The sequence below is a fragment of the Gopherus evgoodei genome, chromosome 15, assembly GCF_007399415.2.
Source record: "Gopherus evgoodei ecotype Sinaloan lineage chromosome 15, rGopEvg1_v1.p, whole genome shotgun sequence".
In the NCBI taxonomy this organism is placed as follows: domain Eukaryota; kingdom Metazoa; phylum Chordata; order Testudines; family Testudinidae; genus Gopherus; species Gopherus evgoodei.
In genome coordinates, this window is record NC_044336.1 from 24,274,650 (window position 1) to 24,286,501 (window position 11,852).

Genomic DNA, 11,852 nt, shown 5'->3' on the forward strand with positions numbered 1-11,852 from the left:
ATGCAAGAGATGCACCAGGATCACTTTCAAACCTGCATCATATGTGCCATTTCAGGATGCAGGTACAATGCTGAAGGAGATGCAATCATCTCAGAGTGGAGGGTGTGTGTGTGTGTGTGTGTGTGTGTGTGTGTGTGTGTGAGTGAGTGAGAGGGAGAGAGACACAGAGAGAGATAAATAGCCCCTCTGCCCTATTTAAGTTGGCTTTATTAAAATGGAACAGAGAGGGCTAAATTAACCTCAAGTTTCACTCCAATGAAAGAGCAGTGAATTTGGTCCAGTGTAATTACTGCACTGCTAATTTTACCAGAGCTCATGAGAGCACATGGCCGTATAAACGGAAGAGTCACACACAGCTGATCTGTAATTATGGATCCCTTTTTTAAGCACAGGAAGAACAGAAAAACAGCTCTGTTGACCTGGCTGCATCTATCATGCAGTTACCTCGGTGTAACTATGACACTCAGGGGTGAGAGTTTTTCACATGCGTGAGTGATGTGGGTCGATCTAATTTTTAAGTGTAGACCAGGCCCGAATCCCTCTTTGTGCTGCATTTCCTGCTTCTTTTTCAACCACCCTCACCCCCAGTGAACCAATACCCAGTAAAACCCTCTACCCACATACTTCTAATTTCTGTCTGGGCTCACATGCTCACTTGTCCTAGGTGGTCCTGCTATAAAGGAGCCTGTTTCCCACAGACACCCTAAATGAAGAGTGGTGGTCACCCCCACCAGCCTAATGATGCTTTACCCAGGCCATAGCATGGATGTGACTAATGCGTCAGATCTGATTCATTCTCTGTCTCATCCTTTCTCCTTTGTCTATGGCTGGGGCCACTATCAGGTGTTCTACAGCAGCGGCTCTCAACCTTTCCAGACTGTCCCCCTTTCAGGAGTCTGATTTGTCTTGCGGACCCCCAAGTTTCACCTCACTTAAAAACTACTTACTTATAAAATCAGACAAAAATACAGAAGTGTCACAGCCACTGTTCCTGAAAAATTGCTGACTTTCTCCTTTGTACCATATAATTATAAAATAAATCCATTGGAATATAAATATTGTACTTACATTTCAGCGTATAGTATACAGAGCAGTATAAACAAGTCATTACCTGCATGAAATTTTCATTTGTACTGACTTTGTCAGTGCTTTTTATGTAGTCTGTTGTAAAACTGGGCAAATATCTAGATGAGTTGATGCACTTCCAGGAAGACCTCTGCAACCCCCCAGGGGTCTGTGTACCCCTAGTTGAGACCCTTTGTCCTACAATATTTGTTAAATCTGAATAGCGTGCATTTCAGAGTTCTGCATATTCACTCTTCCAGGCCCCAGTAGAGGGAAACCCTTAAGCATGTGCATAAGTCCATCCCAATTCAGGACAGTGCTTAATAAGGATGGTTTCCTGAAACAAGGCCCCAGTAAAGGAACAGAAAGTTGGAATATGACCCGTTTTTTTTTCAAATTAACACAGCTCTTGAATACTTGCAAAGATCTTCACTCATGAATGAATTACAGACTGAGAATTATTTGCAGAAGTTTTTCATGGGATTATTGTTAATGGAAAGTAAAGGGGGGAAATCATGACCTGTTCACATCTACTCCACAAGCAGCGAAAGAGAGGAAATTTGCCCACTAAGATTCTTCTCTCTGAAGCACGCACTCACAGCTGGAAAGCACAAACACCAGCTCTCTGCCAATGAGACATGCCACTTTTAGGACTGTGTTCTGTGCAGGACCTGTGCAGAAAGCAGTACACTGAGTTGCATCATGCTGCCACAACCAGCTGTGGGCTAGAAGCAGCGTAATTTTTTGAGAATTTCTTTTTTGATTGGTGTGTGTGTGTGCGCGTGTGCACACACTTGATAAGAAAGTGGCATAATCTTTTTCTCTCTGACCTTGCCAATGATGTTGCTTAATAGGATTTGGATATTGGCTCGAATAATATTAGCAGATTAAAACCAACTTTTTAAAGTATTAGGGAGCTTATAAAGTAAAGGCTGGATTGCACCTGCTTGGAACAGCCAGAGTAGAGTGCAGTGGCCCCAGGAAAGGCATTCCCTTTGCTAAGGAGAGAGATCCTGTTATTTTAGCTTTTCATGAGGGGCAATTTTAGTGGAGTAGGGTCAGTGCTCCTCTGAGTACCAGAGCTGCAGCTCTGCTTGAGTCTACAGGAAGAATAAGGGTGTGTCCCCACGCTGTGCCCACATAAAGAGCAAGCAGGATCTGCCCCCAGGCCCTAAATGGCCCCAGAAAGGAAGCTAAGCAACACAGAAATACGAGAGCGGACGAAAGGAAAAGGTGACATATTATTTACTGATGATCGTTGTGTCTCCATCCATATATTTTGCTCTGGATAATCATAAACGGTGTCAAGAAATTCACTGACCCACTTTGATCCATTGGTTTGGTTTGAATTTTGAGGGAAATTCAAGAAGGGGGCTGGTTTATTTCATCCACTTGGCCCCTCTCCACTGCTCAGGAGCTTAGTTTGATCAAACTGTACAGCATCTAAAAAATCAGCCATGGTAAAACAATTTGGCTTTCTTGTTCACTGGTCTTGTCCCGTGCCCATCTCAGTATGGCCTGTTTGAACATACACTCCTTTAAATCCTGTGAAATAAAAACACAGCTCCTGACCTGTTTGGCTTAGAAAACTGCCAAATAATTTTGGATTTTGATCCTTATCCAGTGCTTAAATTGTAATGAAAGAGGTGCCGGGGCTCAAGGAATTTTTTCCCCCTTTCATAATTGATGCAGCAAGCCCAGAGGTGCTGGGGCTCAGAACTGCCAAGCCTAGAGGTGCTGGGGCTCTGCTCTGGCACAAATTAAGCACTGTCCTGATCATGTCACTGACGTCAGTAGGGAATTTTGCCTTTGATGCTGAAAGGTGCAGGGTCCATGAAGCTGTAGATTATTTTCTGCAATATCAAGAGTGGCAAACGACTTTCATAAACTTGAAACAAATTGGAAAAGTAGCATGCTTTGCACTGATACAAAAATAATGAATTTTTAACTCAGGCACCATGTCTGTCCTCCTTTACGGAGCAGAGTCGTGGAAATCGACATCAGAAATTGATGAGAACATCAACTCATTCCAAAATAAATCTTCAGAGTCCACTGGCAAGAGTTTCTTGCAACATGAAAAGTTCTAAGTAGAGCAAACCAAGCGAAAGCATTAAACATGGTAAGAAGATGGTAATGGACATATTTAGGATACGCTTCAAGGATGCTACTAACATGACTTTCACGTCAAGTAATAATATGGACACCACCTGGGAAGAGACATTGATGGTGACCTATAGAAACATTACACAGAACAATAGAGAAAGAAGCTCAATCCATCAATATGGCAGTCAGAAGCCTGAAAAGATCCACACAAGACCAAAATAAATGGTGGAAACTGGTGTATGCCCTATGCACCTGAGGGTGTGGGAGTATAAAGAAAGAAATTCCTTTATAGGTACAAGGCAAGATTCAGAATCCTAATGACTTTTATTCATAGTAGGCTGCTTTGCTTTCTAGGAAAAAAACAACTCAGTACTGGATATTTTAATTTGCTTTATGACCATCACCTACAAACAATTTCTTAGTATAGTGTTATTCTGGTACAGATTGGATATAAGGCACCGAGGAAGATTTGACCTAATTTATTCAGGATGCAACTGTGGGTAACCCACCTCTTATTCTGTTTAAAGCATTGGGTTTTCCAGCACAGTTCTGACAGGCATCAATATCATTCTGCAGAGGATTGGGTGACTTAAAAATCAGGGATCACAAGTAAGAATGGTCGGTTATTTTCTAAAATTTCAGGTGGGATTTGGTATACGGGGGAATTGTTGGTTTTTTTCCCCCACACAGAACAATGTTACTCAGTCACCATTCTACATTATGCTAGATGTGCTAAGTTGTAAGTACTACAGTAGATACAAGGACAGATAAAAAAAGATTGTCTATAAGCAGAACTGCAACGTCTTATGGGATTTTCAATGTGCTTCTTTTCACTTCTGGACTCACAATGGTCCTGGTCCTACTGAAATCAGTGAGTATTTTGCCATTAACTTCAGTGAAATCTGGATTTCACATCATCTTTCTGTTGAGGACTGCCAAATGTCACAGGCTAGTGAGCCCAAGATGAGGCATCTAAATGAAGCTGAGAAGAATGCAGTACGAATGGTACAAGGATGCAAGAGGCCCAGTAAATTTGCTTTAAACTTGAGCATGCTAAATATATTTCACATACATGGGAAATATATCTAGCATGCCTTAAACTAGAGCATGCTAGATAGTTCCCACCCAGTTTGCTCTTAATTCTCACCCCAGCCACCCCCTTTCCCATTTGAACTTAGGTTGCCTGCCTGTCCACAATAACACACACACACAATGACAGAAAGCAGGGTGAGTACAGGTGCTTCAGATCTTTTCTATCAGGAACAATGTTAGAGCCTTTGGTAAGTAATATAGTCCAGGGAGAGAAACTTCTTCCCACACTTACAGACTAGACAATTGTTTATAAAGGTCAACCACTTCTCTGCTTAATCAAGATGAGATAGTCTACTACACAGTTGCTGAAGTTCTCAATCCTGACAAAAATGCAGGAATCTAATCACTGTTCCTCAAGTCCAGTACGTTCCACATGCCAGTTCTACAGCTCACTGAGCCACCACAGTGCCGTTTTGAGGTAACTAGCTAGCAGGATTCCTCAGTAAACAGGTCACCAGCCGGCACATGAATTTCTATTCACTTGATGACCCTTCTGTCAGTGTTCAACATTTACATGAGAAAAAGCCTGCAAACACGGAAAATGCAAATATGTCTCTTACTCTGTCCTGTTTGATGCAGCATGAACCTGTCGTTATTTTATGAAAACTATTAAGCCAGTATCACTAACAACTGAGGTCCTATGGAAGAGAATGAAAGTGGGTCATGTGTAAACTGATGGCTCTTAACCCTTTTAATTCTAGGAATTTTCAAGTTGTCCTATATCACCTCCATGGGTATGTTCTCACTACTCTGGCACATTATATTAACCATTAACTCCCTTTCTCTTGATATATACATATATATAATTAACTGCCTTTCAGTCATATAGAAAAGTATTATTCTTATTAACTATTAACATTCAAGGCCTGGTTTTTGCATACACTAAAGTCCCTTCACGTTTCCAGACCAGTAATCTTAGTATAAACGAGACTAGGGATCCTTTGTATAATCAGTAGAGACATCTCTTTACACAGGGACCTCAAACTTGCAAATTCCATCACTGTGTCTATTCTATCCTTTGCAGCAAGAGTACAAGTTTTAGTGTGAAGAGGATTCTGGGGTTTATCTCCATATCACCTAGTCGTGCTCACAGTAGTGTTGGACAACATAGTGGTAAAAAATAAAAATAAAATGAAAAACACCTGGATCCTATCTGTACAACAACCTTCACCATTGCTACTATTGGAGCTGAGACTATGGTGAATTAAGAGTCCTACATTGTAACTGAGGACTCAACCGAATTAGGGAGCTCAGTTCTGCATTTGGGAACTCAAATAAGAACCCAGGCATCTATGACAGATATTTAAGAGTATATCCTTCAAAACTGGATCAAAAAAATTAGCCAATCCTGTCATGACACCGGGGGATAAACTAGATGATCCAAGAGGTCCACTTAAGTTCCAACCCAAATGATGATCCATGATTCTAAAGTCTGAAGGTTGTCAAGATGGCATTAAGGTAGAATCACCACAGAGTGTAATGAACAGGTGCAGGCATGGTCACTTATTCCCAGGGATGATGCAGTCTGTAGTACTGTAAAAATGCAAGCTGCACACTGAGCAGCACAATTTCTGTGGGCTTGAGCCAGTGAAGTGGTGAGCATCTGCTGAGAGTTGAGGGTGCTCCATGCTTATTTCTTGCAAGGTCAGGGCCTAAAATGTTAGGTGCACAAGGCATGCAAGAGAATGATCCCAATTAGGTAGATGTACATATTCAATATGTTGTGGAAAGGAAGTTTCTCTTTGTATTAAGCACTGTTTCTGTCGTTGGGGGTATCTCTTGCCTTCACTGTTGGACTGTTAGTTTTGACTCATCATTTCACCCTTTCTTCACCTTGCTTGTTGCATTCATCATCTGTTGTGCCCAGGTTTGGTGTGTAGGGAGCAGAAAATGCATTCATTTTTAAAACTATGAAATAAAGATGGTGCTTGGTGGGATTTTTCCATCCAATATTATGAAATATGACACTGCAGTCTTCAGCAATCTTTGCAGCCCCACAAATCAGAATAGTGAATAGGAAAGACAGAGAACACTCCCTAGTGTCAGAAATGTAAAACTACTACATTTCCTATGTCATATTTCTTCCCCCTCTTATGAACAATCAGGTTTTAAACTCATTATCACTGTGTCACTGGCTGTACAGGTGCACGTCCTACCTGTTTGCAAAATATGTAACATATTTGTTCGCTCTTTTAGGTCCTTCATTAAAACTCAATATGTTTAATTGCCTCTATTTACAGAATGCATCATTGATTTATATATTGCACCTTCTATTGCAAATATGGCTTATTTTTCTTACAGAACCTAGGCATCAGACCTGTTAACATATAAGAACATCTCCACCTCAAGATTTTATTGTAAATGAGATAAACACCTTTATCTGATGGATTTTTTTCTAGCTGACCTAACAGCTAGAGGAGAAAGGCTAACTTATATCAGTTTATATATTGCGTTTTGCTTGCATCTCCATTTCCCTGCATGCAAAGCATTACTTCTGGTCTTGCATGAACCCAGTGAACCGATTGTACCAAGTGGATAAAAGACCAGGATTCCATTGTAAATGTAATGTTAGAGTCAAGATATTTTCAGCTGGAAATAAAAAAAAATGGGAACTAAAATGTATTTTGGCCAATTCAATATAATGGAGATGCTATAGAATTAGGACATTCCACCACTCAGACACAGAAAGCAATTTACTCATATCTCCAATGCAATGTGGAATGGGTAGGGAGGAGCATTGGAGGGAGGAAGGTGAGAGCACGGCTGGGGAATGGCTTACTTGCATAGGGACGAAGAGTACCCTTTCTTTATCCCAGTGTGGTTTCATGTGTATGACTGAAATTTTATCTCTAGAAGGAGTAAGACCCTTGTGCTCGCTGCTCCTCTCTCAGTGCATGCACAAACTCGGATGCACTGCTCATGTGACTGATGATGGTGTGTTAGGCCTTGGCTCCCCACTGCCTCCTCTGGAATTTGGTAGAATTGCTCGTGCAGATAGGGCCTTTGGGAGATTCCCCATTGCAAGGGAGAAAGCAGTTCTCAGATGCTATGCTGAAGAAAGAAAGAAAGAAAGAAAATTTTCTTCGAGAGCAGATAATATGCAGAAAGAACTGACTATTCTCCCCACTCAAACTATTCTATTGTCTCCCACTGTGCAGTCCCTGGGGTCCAGACCCCATAAGGGCTAGGAAAGGGGAAAAGCAAAGTAGGAGATATTTATAGTGGCAACTATTTATAGCTTATATTTATAAAACATACTTTAAAAGCAAAATTAACTCTGGAATGGAAAAAAGGAGTACAATTAAGTACAATGGAGATAGTGTGCAGATGTGTGCTGTGGACAACCAATGCGAGAGAGAAAGAGATAACACCATGTCAGAGAACCATTCATGGCTAGAAAGGAAACAAGCCTTGCTTGCTCTCAAGGGTTAATTTTTCAACTGCATCTAACCCTCTTCATCCCGTCTTTCGAGAAGAGATTTGCAACAGGAAAGGGTTTTTTAGAAACATTTCATGTAACTTCAACTTCCTGGTATGTAGGTTGTTTAGGAAGCATTTGTCTTTCTGCCACTCACACAGGCCAGAGATGAATTTCTTAAAAATAGCAGAATCAAACAACCTGTTTGAAATTGATGTATCATTGTTAGGAAGGGTTTTCTGAGCATAGTGGCCACTACCTTAAGAGCACTGCAAAAAATCTAGCAGCAGTAGAATGTCATTTTCTGCTTTTCTCTAATACCTTGTTCAATATATAACACTACATGGCCTGATCCTGCAAAGCTTTGCTCCCCGTGAGTAATACTTATTCATGCCAGTCATCCCAGAGTTCACTGCGTCTGTTTGCATAAGTGAGGAGTCTTTATGTAAGAGTTTGCAGGGTCAAACTTATTCTGTAATGTATTGGGTACATTGTGCAATGCATTGTAGAACTCACAGTATGGTCTTCTAAACAATGTTCCACCAGTGTTTCATTCAGTTGCAGTTAATTACACCCACTTGAAACATATTGTCATCAACACAGATCATCATGTTACCATTCCCAGTTTGCAGGTTTATCTGTTTTGACTGTTATGCTTATTTTCATAATAAAAAGAAACGGGGACTTTGGAGAACTAATAAGTCTCTCTCCCCCCAAATGCTAATATAGGTGCAGAAGCTTGGGTAGTGTTTTTCACTAATCACTGATAATCAGTTATTTCAAAATCATCATAAATGACTAAAATCAATTATTCTTACTAGAGAATTTGATTTGTACTAGATTTACCATGCAAAGGAAACGTGTATCTAATTAATGGAGCAACCACTTCTTAGGCCACGTCCACACTACAGAGTAAAATCGAAATTAATAAAATCGATTTTATAAAACAGATTTTAAAAAATCGATTTTACGCGTCCACACTAGGGCACATTACTTCAGTGGTGTGTGTCCATGGTCCCAGGCTACCATCGATTTCCGGAGCGGTGCACTCTGGGTAGCTCAGTAAAAGAATGGGACCAATAACTTCGATTTCCGTCCACACTAACCCTAAATCGATTTAGTAATATCGATTTTAGGGTTACTCCTTTCGTTTAGCTGGAGTACAGAAATCGATTTTAAGACCCCTTAAAATCGATTTTAAGTGCCTTGTAGTGTGGACGGGTACAGCGTTAAATTGATTTAACGCTGTTTAAATCGATTTAATGCTGTAGTGTGGACCTGGCCTTATTTTCTTATTAAAGAAGTATCCGACAGAAAGTGACCCAAGTGATTCATAAGATATACATCTGCATGACATATACACTTATTCATAAATTATCTAGAAAAGGGGAAATCAGTGAGGTGGCAAAGTCTGCAGACGATACCAAATTACTCAAGATAGTTAAGTCCAAAGCTGACTGTGAAGAGTTACAAAGGGATCTCATTAAACTGGGTGCCTGAGCAAGAAAATGGCAGATGAATTCAAAGTTGATAAATGCAAAGAAATGCACAATGGAAAAATAATCCCAACTATACATACAAAAGGATGGGGCCAAAATTAGCAAGAAAGAGACTTTGGAGTCACTGTGGATAGTTCTCTGAAAACTTCTGCTCAATGTGCAGGAGCCGTCAAAAAAGCAAACGGAACGTTAGGAACCCTTAGGAAAGGGATCACGAATAAGACAGAAAATATCATAATGCCTTTATATAAATCTATGATATGCCCACAACCTCGAATACTACGTGGAGTTCTGGTCACCCCATCTCAAAAAAAAAAAAAAAGAATTGGGAAAAGTACAGAGAAGGGCTACAAAAATGATCAGAGGTATGGAACAGCTTCCTTATGAAGAGAGATTAAGAAGACTGGGACTGTTCATCTTAGAAGAGAGATAACTAAGAGGGGGATATGAGAGAGGTCTATAAAATTATGACTGGTGTAGAGAGAGTGAATTAGGAAGTGTTTTTCACTCCTTCACATAAAACAAGAACCACGGATCTCCAAATGAAATTAAGAGACTGCAGGTTTAAAACAAACAAAAGGAAGTACTTCTTTACATGACTCACAGTCAACCTGTGGAACTCATTGCCCGTGACAGTTGTGAAGGCCAAAAGTATAACTGGGTTAAAAAAAGAATTAGATAAGGTCATGGAGGACCGGTCCATCAATGACTAGATAGTCAGTGACACAACCCCATGGTCTGGGTGTCCCTAAGCCTCTGACTGCCAGAAGCAGGGACTAGATGACAAGGGATGGATTATTTGATAAATTGTCCTGTTTTGTTTTTTCCTCCTAAAGCATCTGGCACCAGTCACTGTTGGAAGACAGGATACTGGGCTAGATGGACCATTGATCTGATCCACTGTGGCCATTCTTATGTTCTGTCTCTCCCTCTCACCCCTATGTAATGTGTAGCTTGTATAAACTAAACACAGTAACACATAGGGTGGGGATTTTTAAAAACTTCCATTCTCTGCATTTGACTGTTTTACTGGTTGTTCTAATATTTGTGGTACTTCTCCATTCTGAGAACAGGGAACACTTCAGATACCACAGATAACAGTAGAAGTGGTTAGTGGCAGTTTTTAAAGTGCACTCACATACATAAACATAGGACAAGTTGGAGTCTCTAGGCTTACTGCTTTATCAACGTTACCATTATAACCCCGATTTCATTCTATGATCACAACATTCCACTATGAACTGAGACTTGTGCAAAGCCTGGACTCTAAGAGAGATGGTTTTTGTAAAACATTTCCAAATAGCTGCTTAAAACAGGCTGACATCATGGCTACAGCCCTAGTGAGTGGGAGCAGGAATGGAGCATGCACCCTTCCATGGAGGTTGGGGGCAGGTACATATGCTGGAGACCTACTCTAGCAATTGGATGGCAGACCCTTCATAGTTCTCCATGCTACCTTGTGTGGAGAGCTCCACTCTGCCCATACCAGACCAGCAGATGGCCCAGTTGCTGGACAAAGGATCTGTTTGCCCCTTAGCGCTCACAGCACCTGTTCACCATATGTTGCAATGGCTACCATTTCAGTCCTAGGTGCAATTCAAGGTTCTAGTGATAATCTCTAAAGCCTCTAAAGCCCTGTGTGGTCTATGTGACCCCCTTCATTTAACAGGCTGCTTTCTTCCATATTTTTCCATCACAACATAGGAGGCTCTCTGATGCGTTTCAGCTGTTAGTGCCAAGAACTCAGCTTTCTGAGGGCACCTGCCTCTGAAACCAACACCCCCTGACTGTCCATCACAGCCAGAGTTCAGCAAACTTTGGATCATGATTACAAAGCCTTTTATTTGATTCCTATTGTTTTTTTTTTTGGCTGTACACTTCTTCATCATTTTCTTTATTGGGTATTTTAGACCAGAGGAGCTTTAGGAACGGCTGAATATTTTGGAATATTTTTTGATATTTGCATATTTTTAAATAGTGGGACAGCACCTTGGTCCCTCTGCCATGTATGGTATGTAAAACAAATAAATGAGGCCTAGTTATTATGGTGATGGGGAAACACCCCTTGCTCCCCACTTTGGTACAAAATAGCCTTTATTTGCAAACCTCATTTTGCGATGTTATATTGAATTGCATTGTGGCATTTGGGGTAGTATTTGTGATGTCTTTTTAAGGTTATACCATTGGTGATTAGAGTGTCTGGTTAGAAATACTAAGAAAGGGTACCTATCAACATAAATAAATATTGGACTTTGTTACAGTAGATGGAAATAAAAGACTTTTTTCAGTACTATGTGGGAGTTGTATCTAAGTGTGGTTATGTTTTTAAGAGCGACAGGGGTATTGAAGAGAGTGAGATTAGATTGACCAGACCAAAGCGTCCTGCAGATTTCCCAATAAAGTTTGGCAGATTTCCCAGAAAAATTAAACGGAAATTAATTTCCTCTTCTCAGGATTGCTCTTAACGGAAGATGAATCCTGTGGGTTCCCATAAACGTAGAAAAGTTGCTTTGATATGTTATATCTAACATAGTTGTATGTAATGTAGCTGTGTTGGCCCCAGGATATTAGAGAGACAAGGTAGGTGAGGTAATATCCTAGACCTGAAGAAGAGCTCTATATGGCTCAAAAACACGTCTCTCTCACCAACAGATGTTGGTCCAATAAACCAGATT